Raw genomic sequence first — 12735 nt, forward strand, 5'->3', positions numbered from 1 at the left:
GACAGGACGGAAGATCCACTGACGTATAAAAGTAGAGGAGGAGTGTCGGCTGGAGTTGGAACCTGCCTTGTGTGGATTCTGAAGAGTCCAGAGGAAGTCGGTGATCATCGCCGTCATCGTCATTAACGACGACATCTGTCTGCTGAGCCACAGACAGATGTCAAATCAGCATGTTTTTCCTCTGATCGGCTGAACAGTACAATGCCGGATGCAAACATATGATTGTATTGAGTTACTCGTTTGAGAAACATTGTGTTTTCATTTATTTGGACGTGATTTGGGAAGAGTAAAACTAATGGACTCTCCTACCTGAGCAGCGGATCTCTGTCTCTCCTTTAGAAAGACTTGGTGCACTGCAAAAACACAAAATCTTACCAAGTATTTTATAAATCTTGTTTATAGTTCAAATCTCAGTGCATTTGAAACAAGACAAGATATAGGACCTTGTTTTAAGTAAAAATTCATTAATAATTTTAAAAAGTTCTAGTTCCACTTATTTCAAGATATTTTCTTGTGTTATAAGTGAAATAATCTGTCAGTGGAACTTTATTTTTTAATCAACATTAAAACAAACTCCTATATCATGCTGAAAACTTACTTAGAAACTTACTTATTTAGGCCTTTCTGGACATTTATTTGTGTTAACTTTTGAATGTTTTCTTTTTTCCTTCAGCTTCACCATTATGCGGTATTTCGTGTTGCTCTGTCACACAAAATCCTCTAAAGTACACTGAAGTTTATGGAAAAGCAGAAGGAGTGTGAATAATTTTGTTTACCCATCAGAGTATCTGGGGTTCTGTGGTGGTGCAGGAGTTTAGCACAACCTACTGTACATAAGCAGGCCTCAAGTCTTTGATGCTGCTGTTGTAGGTTCGATTCCTGGCCTGGTGACCTTTGCCACATGTCTTCCCTCTCTCTCTCTTTACCTACCTTCCTGTCTTAGCACTTTCAAATAAAGGCCACTAGAGCCAAAAAACAATTTCTAAATGATTTAGTTGGACTTATTGCTGCTTAGTGCTAAGTAGTGAAAGAATCAGTGTAGATAGAAGGAATCCAGGTGGGTGTTGGCACCAGCAGACCCTCTTCCCCCCCTCTGCCCTCCTGAATATCACTGTTTGACAAGACACACGTCCTCTGACAACCACAGCCCACTCCTATCATGGGAATGTCTCCTGCTGCTGGTGACAGGAGTAACAAATGTGGCAGGCAGTGCCATCCCATGAATCTGTCCGGCCTGCTGCTGCTGCTGCTGCTGGTGTGCCAGCGAGGAGGAGACTGAGAACAGATGTTCTGGCAGCTCTGAAGTGAAACAATCCCCCCCAAAAAACTTAACCTTCCAAGTAAATCCAAACTTTTTCCACTTTCAATAAACGAATCTCATATTGAAACAGTTACAGTTTAAGTAACAACAACCAAAGGTGACGACATGTTAAAAAAAAAAAAAGTTTAATTATTTTATCATAGCTGAAAAATAAAAGCTGAGGATTTTCTTGCTGCCCTTCCCGGTACAGCAAATTCCTCCCACAGTTTGAAAAAATAACATTTAGGTTGATTTGAGTGTGTGAGAATGCTTGTTTGTTCTGTGTGTCTCCATGTTCCACTTATTCCAAGTGGAACATATTCCAAGTGGGGGGTGAAAACTCCCGGTTTTCACCCCCCTTTCCCGCCATGCTCCCGTATTATTATTTTTCCCGTAAATATCCAGTATTGCTCCCCTGCTCCTCCCCTTATTTCTCTCTCTCCCCGTTCTTATGGTAGCATATACCTAGTATCAGTACAGTATAGTAGCACTGGATTGTGTCATTTCTCGTATTCTCAAGTCCAAAACTTGACAGGTTTGCTAGCAACCCATCCAGGGTGTGAGCCCCCACCTCTCACCCAATGACAGGTGGAGATGGGGACCAGCCTACAGATTTGTGTGCACCCATGTCTGTTTGTGAGAAAAAGTCTCTGGATGTTTGCAGTCCTGTCTACTTATGAGTTAAAAGACAGAAGAAAGTAGCACTCAATGTTGTTAAAGGCTGAATATTTAGTGTTATAACTAACATTTTTCTTTTAAAGAAGATTTCAATTTGTCAATAACACAACACAAAGATCTGCATCAACCGCCAGCAGAGATGATATTTGTCAGCACCGTGTCCTAGACGACATCATCAGTCAGTGGTAAACATCGTCTGTAAATCTGTACGGTTAGAACAGAAGGTAACATTGAGGGACGGGGGGAATCGGTTGCATCTTTGCTGCCAGATGATGCTGCTTTTAGCTAATCGCTCAGCTCATGCTCTCTGCACCTGAGAGGCAAAGCAAAGTGGAGACAGCTGTGGCCGGTATCGCTGCTGAGAGAAACACACACCAACAACCACAGGTAGAAAACGAGCTTCTGGCCTGTAGCAGCACTGAGACTGCGGAAATAAAAAGGTCATCCTAAACTGGTGTATGAAATCCTCTGATCATCCAAAATTGCGTGTATTTGATTATTTTTTTATTGTTCCACCAAACAGTTTGACCTGAAATCAGAATATTGATTGTTGCAGCTTTAAATAGTTTGAATATAAACGCTGGTAACAACCAACATGAAATGTGCGGCTGCAGACTTTCAGAGTTCTCTCTGCCATTACGTCTGCTGTTGATTAGTACTTCTCGCTCCTACCTGCTGTGACGGCCAAGTGACATTTAAGATTTAAAATAAAAAGCTGGTAAAAAAGAAAAGAAAAAAGGAAGCGATCAAAATGAAATGCATTTATGCAACCGTTCCAGCTCTAAAGTGCTTTTCCTTCTTCTGCTGATTTGACCATTAGGCCTCATTAGCTCGGAACGATGACAGGATGTCGGCGAGGTGGACGTCTGAGGGGCCGATCGGTCCACATTACGTGGAATGTAGGCTGGAAGACGACTGAAAATGAGCTCCGCTGAGAGTTCACTTACATCTTTATCCCCCCCTTAAATATCACCTCAGTGCCTCATCACAGCTTTCTAAAAGAAAACATGTCAGAACAAAACAGTTTTATTATGTCTGAAATATAATATCTGCATGACTACACAAGTGTTTGTTTCCTGCTGTGCTGCATTGTACCGATCTAAATGACTCAGTTGCTGATTGAGTCTGAGAAACTAAGTACAAAGAGGGTTTTTTTTTCCAGAGGCCATGATCAACAGACCTACTGGAGGTAGCTCTGAAATTTATTCAAGATTGCATTAATATAAGTGCTAAAAAAGGGTAAAAAGTGTGAAGATAGGGTACAGTCAAATATTTTGTTAATCTTGGATGAAGGTAAAAGGGGGTGTTACAGTATGGCTCATGGCAAGCTTTCCATTTGTAATTGTTAATTATCAGAAGTGCAGAATGGTTGAACGAATTGCCTTCAGAAGTCAGCCTGTTCACCTCCGACTCACCGTCCATCAAACACGTCCGAGCAAAGGTACATTTTTACGCCGTGTGAGTTCTTGGTGTCACACAGCAAACTGCTCAACAGGAAACAGTGTTTACGTAGAACTGTTTTGTATGTGACTCTGAGGTGATAATGTGTGGAGTTGTTGCAAATAGTGGCAAAGACATGCAGCAGATAGACTACCACTCTGTGCCGCTCCAACAGGTGTGCGGTGGCTGCACTAATGGCGAGATAACAGGGTTAGGTGCCCAACTAGCATCTAAGAAATGTACACTCAACTTTGTACTCTCAACCATCTGAGGATAATGTGTGCTGAGTCCTTGCGGCTCACAGAATAGGCACAGTACACCTGAGAATGTGGGAAACGTTAAGGGAGAGCCCAGACATCCTACGGACGAGACTCACTTTGGTCTCTAGTATCCATAACCACGTCTTTTGGTCAAGACCCAAAGCTCGACTGGTAAATCGAGAACTTTGTTTTTCTGCTCAGTTCTCTCTTCATCATGATGGACCAGTGCAGCACTTACATCACTGCAGATGCATCATCAATCTATTCGTCATCATTTCCATCTCCACAGGCTGACAGAGGGTTTGAATGTCTCATGATCATGGGAGCTAAGTAGTCGCAAACCCAGGCCAGTAGATCATCTAAAAATGGGAACCTACACTAAGACATGACTGTCCACATAATATGATGGCAATCAGAAAAGCACTCAAGAGAGCTTCAGTCACTCTGGAGGAGCTGCGGTGATCTTCAGATCGGGTAGGAGAGCTTGTTGCCAGGACAACTGTGAAGCATGAAATTCACAAATCTAATCTTTTGTCATGTCGCCGAGGACCAGAAGGCAGAGAGGAGGGCCGGAGGAGCATCAACAATCAGAACTAGGAGTGAAAAAGACAACATGGCGACAGAACCTCAGAGGATTCATGTTGGTGTTTCATTTCCTGACTCACATGCAGAATCATATTGTCTGGAAAAAGAAAGGTAAGGTAAGTTGCTTGGTGTTCAGGTGAGTTGATTTGATGTGAACATTTTCTGTGAGTAGCAGCTTACTGTGACTGGAGGCTGAGAGGACATTGTTTGGTGTCCAGAAGTTGGAGTGAAGGTAAACGCCCAAGGATCTCTTTCAAATATTCACTGTGCTTTTTCAAACCTTTCTCCTCGCACTCAAAACTGTCCCTGACTGGATCAAATCTCCGCTTGCGAATCATTTTGTGCTCGGAACAAAAAAGTGCCGTCGCCTGGCAACCTCTGAGCCACATTTGGACGATTTTTGAAAGAGAGCTGAAGTTTTGAGTCCTGCTTCCAAACTCAAAATGGAAGCATAAGTATCAAACGTTTTGAGAACAAAAAACATGAAATCCTGCTTTCAGACTGAAAATGTGTGCTCTTGAATTATGGCAGAAAAATTACCCCATAAAAATGTGCTTGTTCTTCACTCAAATTGTCTAGAACAGCCCCCACCCTCAAAAAAGAAAAAAAACTGCACTAAAGTAAGAGTAGCATTACTTCAAAGTGTTTCCATTGAACCAGAAGTAACATCTGATAGGGGGTTTGATCACATGTGAACAGCAGCTGCATGCTGAGCCCCAGTGGGCCGATGGGATGAAACACATCAGCTTGTGTGTGTCATTAATATTGAAACCCTGTGCAGGTCTTGCATCACGGCGGCGTCTTGCAGAAGGTGAGCAAGGCATAATCTCAAGGCCAAACTGGTGTTATCTGATTCATAATTTACATTGTTGGAGGAGGCTGCATATGCTCACTGTGAAGAAATGAATCAACGTCTCCAGGATGACCGTGATTTAATGAATAAATTCTAAATTGAAAAAACAAAAAACATCATTAGATGTTGTCATTAGATACAGGTGAACACAGAAGTTTACTTACATCAAATAAAAAGATACATTTTTCTCTCACTGTCTGACGTTAAATCAGAACAAACTTCTCCTGTTTTAGCTCAGTTAGAATGACTAAATGTATTTCTATTTGCTAAAAGCAAAAAAATAAAGAGTCTGTCAGAGATGATTGATTAATGTCTTCACAATCAAAAGTTTACATACGTTTCCTCAGTACTTTGTAACTTTGTACCTTTGAACTTTATGACTTGGACCAAACATTTTGGGAATCATTCCACAGGTTTCCAACAACAGTTTGCTGGAATTCTGGTCCATTCCTCCTGTAACGATGGTCATTATGGCCAAACAGTTCCGCTTTGGTTTCATCACCAAAAATGAGATTCTTTGTCCCGGTGTGGGTTTGTTTCTTCTGGAGTAACGGCTTCCTCCTTGTTGAGCAACGTTTCAGCACCGTGTCGGTTCAGGACACTTCCCATGGGGAAGATGACAAAGTCCTACCAGCTTCAGCAGCATTTCCAGTGGGAGTACATTCTGGTACAGCTTTGGCTGTTCAACAAATGCAACAAATTCCCATCAACTCAGTGCAAGTATACATATTTTCTCACTGTATCAGGAGTAAATAAGGCTTTGTATTTTCTCTGCTCCTTTCATGTTGAGGATACAACCTCAGGAAACATATTGGGACCATAATTACAGGTTTAACAGCTTGCCATATATAGCAAAGTCACTTCATCCTCCCATTGTGGGAGCAGGAAGAGATTAGAGATTCATTTTGGTATTATTAGGGCCCACTGTAGATTCAACTCATCCTGACAATTATATTTTACTTTGCTGTCGGTTGCTGCTTAAGTTCTGCAGGTGAAGAACCAAATCCACCTGTATGTGTCCCGTTCAAAGACATAATCTGGCTAAATCTGCAGATATGAATGTCCATCACATCTAAAATCACTTTCTAAGTTAGCATTCTGTTTGCAGAGCTGAGTTTTTTTTATTACTACACTGTAAATTATTTTACCCTCAAGCTAGCTTACAAGTAGCATGAGCTTAGAAAAGTGGCAAAACAACAGAAGATTAGAGAAAAGCTCTTGACCTCAAAGGTTAACGTGGTTGCTTTAATGAGTTTATTTTAAAGTAAACCTTGTTATTTTTCGTAAGAGCAAAGCAAATCAGAAGGTTTTCCTGTCTAAACATGAACACACAGCAATTAATAATGTGTTTGAACATCAAGGTGTTCACATAGAGTCAGCTACAAGGTACAAAATTTTAAATATCAGATTAAATACAAGCGTTAAAAAAACCAACAGAAAAACAAGCTAAACAAAAAATGAGACATTCAGGTCAGATAAGGCCAAAATTGAAACCTGCATCTAAGTAAATATGGAGGACAAAAATGCTAGATGCTAGAACTTTGTCTTCCAGAGGGATCACAACCTTAAAAATTCCCAAATCAGGTCGATATTCCAGAGAGAAAGAGTTGAAAGATCTTTCTAATCTGAGATTGAGAGGAAATGTCAAAAAGGCAGAGTGTTGCATAAGTGTTGATTCTGTTGCTGTTAACCTGATTTAATCCATGTAACATCATGTCTCATCATACATTTTTTTAGCCCATAATCCCTTGTAATTGAAACTCTGTGAGGATCATGTTCTTTGATTTGTCCAGTACATTTTACACAATTCAGTTTGATTTATTAATGTCAGAAATGCCAGAAGACAGTCAACAGTCACCTGAATCTATGACTACCTGTCAAACAGACTCTTGTTGTTAGTGACTGAAGGACTGTGTGTCTAATCAATGTGTTAGTTGCACAGGAGAACCACAGGGTACTGTATTCGCACCATTTTATTTCAGTCTGTATTCCTCTAACTTCCGGCCCAATACAGACGTCTGCATCTACAGAAATACTCTGCAGTCATTGGGCGAATCAGAGACTGACAACAGGCTGAGTGAGTACAGAGAGCTGGTGGACCACTTTACATCAAAGTGTAGGAAGATTGTTTATGTTCAAGATCTTCTTGATCTTCATCAGTGGAGATGGTTGTAAATTTAAAGAGAAACAGAAACAGATTAAACCCTTGTCGTTATGGGAAATGGGGTGATTGAGGAGTTTAAACACCTTCCTGACGAACTGCAGGTCTTTTGGTGTTTGAAGCAAGATGTGGCATATCTTCTCTAACTTTCATTAAAAAGCTAAACAACCTGATAAAGAAGGCTGGTTCTGATCTGGGATCTCTTCTGGAACACCTGGAGATCAATAAAACAAAGAACATAATTAGTAACCCTCAGCATCCTCATATAACAAAAGTATAAGTTTTACAAACCACTAAAATAGCCCATACACATCAGCAAATAGAGCAACTCTGTGAACAAACTTTTATAATATGACTTACAACAACATTAGCTGTTTCTGTGGGATAAATAAAGCCTTTTTGAATTGAATTAAGCAGCTGCGAAAACATGGAGGCCAGGCTGTAAAATCGGTGGAACTCCTCATGAATTTTAATAGTTTGGTGTCAGCCCACTACAAGTTTTGACTGCATATGAAAATCGGAATGCTGCTTCTCAAAACACGACTTAAAGATGTTGGATTTGCTGGGCAGTGAATTATTCAGCAGGGAAGGTGCAGGGTGGAAGCTGTTGCATGATGTTGCATTTCATTGCATGTCGCAGAACACAGAAAAGGTAGGAAGCTTTTTAAAGGCCAATGTTACGTTTGTCACACAATTATGTGACTATAAAATTGTTTGATCTCATTATTTCTGAGTATATATTTTCACTTCACATCGTAAAAGTTCAAGCTTAGCAGATGGTTCTAGTTTAGCTGTTGGGTATTTGTGCAAAGACATGGTAGAAGTTGCCTGAGACCCAGTGAATTGTTTTCCACAAGCAACTCCGTTGCAACAACTAAACTTTTTGGTAACACTTTATTTGAAGGGGTGTGCATAAGACTGACATGACACTGTCATAAACATGACATAACACCTGTCATGAACATAAAGAAGTCTTTATGAATGTTTATGACAGTTGTCATGAAGTGTCATTCAGTAAATAATGACACTTTTAATGCAAAGTTGCTCTAAAGGTTGCAGTGAAAGTCCATTAAAAGCGCCAACTTTGCATTATTGCATTATCATTATTTACAAAATCATGCAAAGTTGGCACTTTTAATGGACTTTTAATGCAACTTTTAGAGCAACTTTGCATTAAAAGAGTCATTATTAATGACACTTCATGACAACAGTCATAAACATTCATAAAGACTTCTTTATGAAACATGACAGGTGTTATGTCATGTTTAAGACAGTGTCATGTCAGTCTTACGCACACCCCTTCAAATAAAGTGTTACCAACTTTTCTTTGAAGTCTGATTTTGAAAATCCAGATTTTGAGGTTCTATTGACAGAATCACCCAAAAACAACTAAAACAAAGAAAAAATTTCAAACAGCTGAACGGCAGAATCAAATGTGCTTTACAGAATTTCTCTAACGTGGCCACCTACAAAAAAAAAAAAGTCAGGGACATCGGAGCAACCAATCCAAAATGTTAGTCTATTGCATCTGTGAGTCCAGGACCAATGACAACAAGGTTCCTAGTTTACTTTGGTTATCTGATATTTATTTTTCATAAAATTATACGGGAAGGTAATCATGCAAATGAAAAAATGTTATTGGAATATGACGATTTGACCAAGTCGCAGCATTTTTACCACAAAACCAGAGTAAAACCAAGGATAGAGCTCTGAGGTACTCCACAAGAAAGTGCAGTTTAGGATGTCATTTACAGAAGTGACCCGTTTAAAAAAACCCAAATAATAATAATAAAATTATAAACACAGTAACAAAACAAATAATAAGAAAATTGGACTCTTAAATAAATAAGCTAATAAAAATGAGCTGAAACCAAGATTTCTCTTTTTGTCATAAAAGAAATTGAAATGGTCCCAAAGGAATCAAAGCTGAAACATTGGTTGTGATGGACAGCTCAAATAATAGTTGCTAAAACTGTAAAATTGAATGCATTGCCTATCTGACAGATTAATGACAGACTATTCCAGACAATTTTGTTGCTGCTGTTGTTATTTTATCTCTCAATTTATTCTCAACTGTTTGGTTATCTCTTTTTTCCGGGGAGGCTAAAATTTCGTATTTTTCATTTCCACATCTCCCAGCCCTACCAAGAGAAATCGTTTAGAGTCATTAACAGAATACAGCAACCACTGAATGAAATGTACAACCTGAAACCGTCAGATTGAATAAATAAAAATACCTGAGGCAGAGTATTTAAGGATGACGCTGAGAGATGTATTGAGAGTGACAACCGAGGAAGCAAACAGATGAGGCACAAGAGGGATCAATAATAGACTCGTGGCATCAGTGAGGGTCAGCAGGCTGGCTGCTGTCAGATCTTTGTCATGTCATCTGTTCTTACTCCACTGTAGGTAATATGTGGCTGTACAAGACGAAACACACAATCAGTTGACTCTGACCTCATTAAACCTCAGAAGCACCTTGGTGTAATGCAGGAACGGTTCAGACTTTGGCGAGGTTTGAATTAATCTCTGGTCTGCCTCTGTTTGGTTTGGCTGAAGTGAACTCTGGTGCGTTTCTAATGCCTATGTGAACGCCAAGTGGACCAGAGACCGCTCCAACAGCAGGAAGCGGACTACAGCGCAGTGCATTCTGGGTGAATACAACCAAAACAAACCCTTGTGTCTGGCACTAGCAGTCGAAATGGCTCACGGTCTTTGTAGGATTTCTACAACAACCGCTAAAAGCTGATGCTGTTAAATTTGTTTACATTTTGTGAAGGAGGAAGTTGCGCTCGGTGTCTCATTAGGAGGTTTTTGTGTCTTTTCCTTCAGTGGTTCTTGGCACATCAGTAGTTTTGTCCTTGCGCTGTTAGCGGGCGTTTAACAAGGCATGATGGATGCTTCTGCTGCCATCATCACTGGTTTCTCCTTAGCATCCATCAGCATTTGCAGGCTGTTGTCTCAGATGATAAACCCCCGACTAGCTGTGAGTCTGAGCTGGCGGATGGCTGCTTTCTGTGGGTGTGTCTGTTGCCTAATGAGAAGTTCAACCGCAATGCAAATATGATGGAGCACACACTGCTGGTCACTCTATAAAGGGTTTCCAAGGTTTTAAGAGGAATGATTTCAAATAGGACGAGATAAATGAATGTCCCGAAATGAATTTGTTGCCTATCCAGTCCTTATGTACCCAGGAATGGTTTGATATAGTGTATTTACTAGGCACACAGTGTCGTTACATACAGTCAAGTAACTCTGTTACTTTCAGTTGTTATGAAAATGCTACACTTATCAAACATGCCTTAAGAGAAATAGAACTTTGCATCTGATGCTTTGTCATTGGTCTCTGTCTCTTTAAGAAACTCCTCTCCTTTCAGACACTCTCATCATCACAACAATGCTTCTTCATGAAGCCGTTTACAATCATTCTTATGAGCAATGGGCTGAGAAGATGACTTGAGCATACTACCAGGGGTTTACTAATTGCTGCTGCCACTAGTCTGCAGGAGCTGAGTGGGAAAGCCATGGGAAAGTGGTGCTCTGTGAGGCGGGAGCCTGACTGTGGACTGCAAGCATCAAGTCATAATTCTGACATAAAAGTCGGAATCTTTTTTTCCCCCAGTTTAACTGCTGGAAACATATCCCAAGTAGATTTGCATCTGTAGTAAAAGATGCAAATAAAATTCACTTAAGTTTGTGTATGTGAGGTGATAAAAGGCAGAAAAGTTAAATTGGTGTAAATATTTTTGGCAAGATGATAGGATTAGTACCATTGAAAAATTAACAAATTTTCAGAATTCTGACTTTATCCTCAGAATTTCGACTTTTTTTCTGAGAATTTCGTCTTTTTTCAGAATTCTATAGTTTTTGTCAGAATTTTGACTTTTTGACAAAATTCTGACTTTTAAGTTTAAAGACAAAATTCGGAGGAAAAAAAAAGTCAGAATTCTTTCTCTTTTTCTCTCTCAGTGGTCCTAATCCTCTCCCATCAACGTTCCTCTCAGTCAGAGGCAAGTAGCAGCCCGGCGTGCAGCAGCGGATGACAGACCCTCCCTCTGACGAGCTCAAACTGCTCTGAGATCAGCCTGTTTGTCAGAGCGCAGCGGAGCGCGCGCAGCTCCGGACGCACCTGAGCGGTCCGCGCGGAGCAGTGTGACCACCACGACGGTCTCTCACTCTCTCTCTCTCTCTCTCTCTCTCTCTCTCTCTCTCTCTCTCTCTCTCACACACACACACTCTCGTGGAACATCTGCCACGTCGCGTCCGATGGAGAGAGGGGCCGAACCCCTCCTCCCCCGACGGGTCGTCGCTGATGCGGACTTCCAGATGATCATTCTTTTCCTCACGCGCCTTCTGCTGAAAGCGGGAGTTTCAGGAAGAACAGGAAGTCCGGAGAGCTCCGCGTGAAATCTTCGCTACGATGTCCCGCACCGTCTGCGTGGAAAACTTAAAGGCATGCTGCGTGGCGAAGGGCGCGTTCGTGCGAGCAAGCCGGAGCAGATGGACTCCCGCCCCGCAGCACACCTGGTGAGTCTTGTTGGCTTAGACCCAGCAGAACTGTCGGAAGAGTTTGGAATCATAAGATAGTCTATATTTGAATATATAGTCATTGTTCACAATATGACAAAAAGTTCCCAGAGGTGCCGCTCTTTGTAACAGCCATCTTCCTCTCTGTTGTGTCCGTCTCTCCATTTAGTGCTTCGTCAAAAATTATTACATTGTTTCTCTTCTTTTTGGTTTGCCGTATATATTCCACTAGAGCAGAGGTCTGCAACCCGCGGCTCTTGTTAGGCTAAAATAATAAACAACAGTTTTTTTTAATGACTATAAATTCCATTATAGAATAAGAATAAAAAATTTTGGTCGAGTTTTCTCGTCATTAGGTTGGAAACTGCGTGTGTTTCACAAATTTTCTGAAATATGTACAAGTTTTCTATTTTGCTTTATTTTCAAATCTAAATTGAGAAAGAAATAAAATTGTGCTTCTTTAAAAAAAAAAAAAAAAAAAGACAATAAATTTCCCATTTCAAAAATTATAATCAAAAATTATAAGTTGTCTTTTGTTCAAAAGGTAACATTTTCAGCTCTACGTGAGTTTTATTTAGCTGAACTACGGGCAGAAATGGGCAGAGTTGAGTTTTGAGTCTTAGGTTTTTACTCTCCCCTAAAAAAACGGTTAAACCAAAGAGGGAAGAAAGAACTAAATAATGAATATTTGAGAAAAAATATCAAGTGAAAAATGTTCATTTTGGGTTTAATTCTACATCAAAAATGATTTAAAAATACAACAAACCTCAATCAGATTTAATTCACAACACTGGTGTCTATATCTATCTGAAATAGAATGATTCTATTAATAGATCATTTTCCATGCTTTCAAATTCAACACAAAGTTTTATTCTTTATTCTTTTATGCTTTATAGAAGTTTCAGCAACAGCCAGGCAGTGAACTGACAAA

General features: G+C 40.2%; 1 protein-coding gene across 1 annotated transcript in view; it reads left to right on the plus strand.

Moving 5' to 3' along the window:
• Window positions 1-11296: 11296 nt before the first annotated feature.
• The window catches only part of kcng2 (potassium voltage-gated channel, subfamily G, member 2), a 43409-nt gene continuing 41970 nt past the window's right edge, over window positions 11297-12735 (plus strand). Inside the window, exon 1 of the mRNA XM_008421380.3 lies at window positions 11297-11804. The gene's annotated coding sequence lies outside the window, so the exon portion shown is untranslated. The remainder of the gene's footprint in view (window positions 11805-12735) is intronic.

The sequence above is a fragment of the Poecilia reticulata genome, chromosome 11, assembly GCF_904066995.2.
Source record: "Poecilia reticulata chromosome 11, P_reticulata-male-v2, whole genome shotgun sequence".
Lineage (NCBI taxonomy): Eukaryota > Metazoa > Chordata > Actinopteri > Cyprinodontiformes > Poeciliidae > Poecilia > Poecilia reticulata.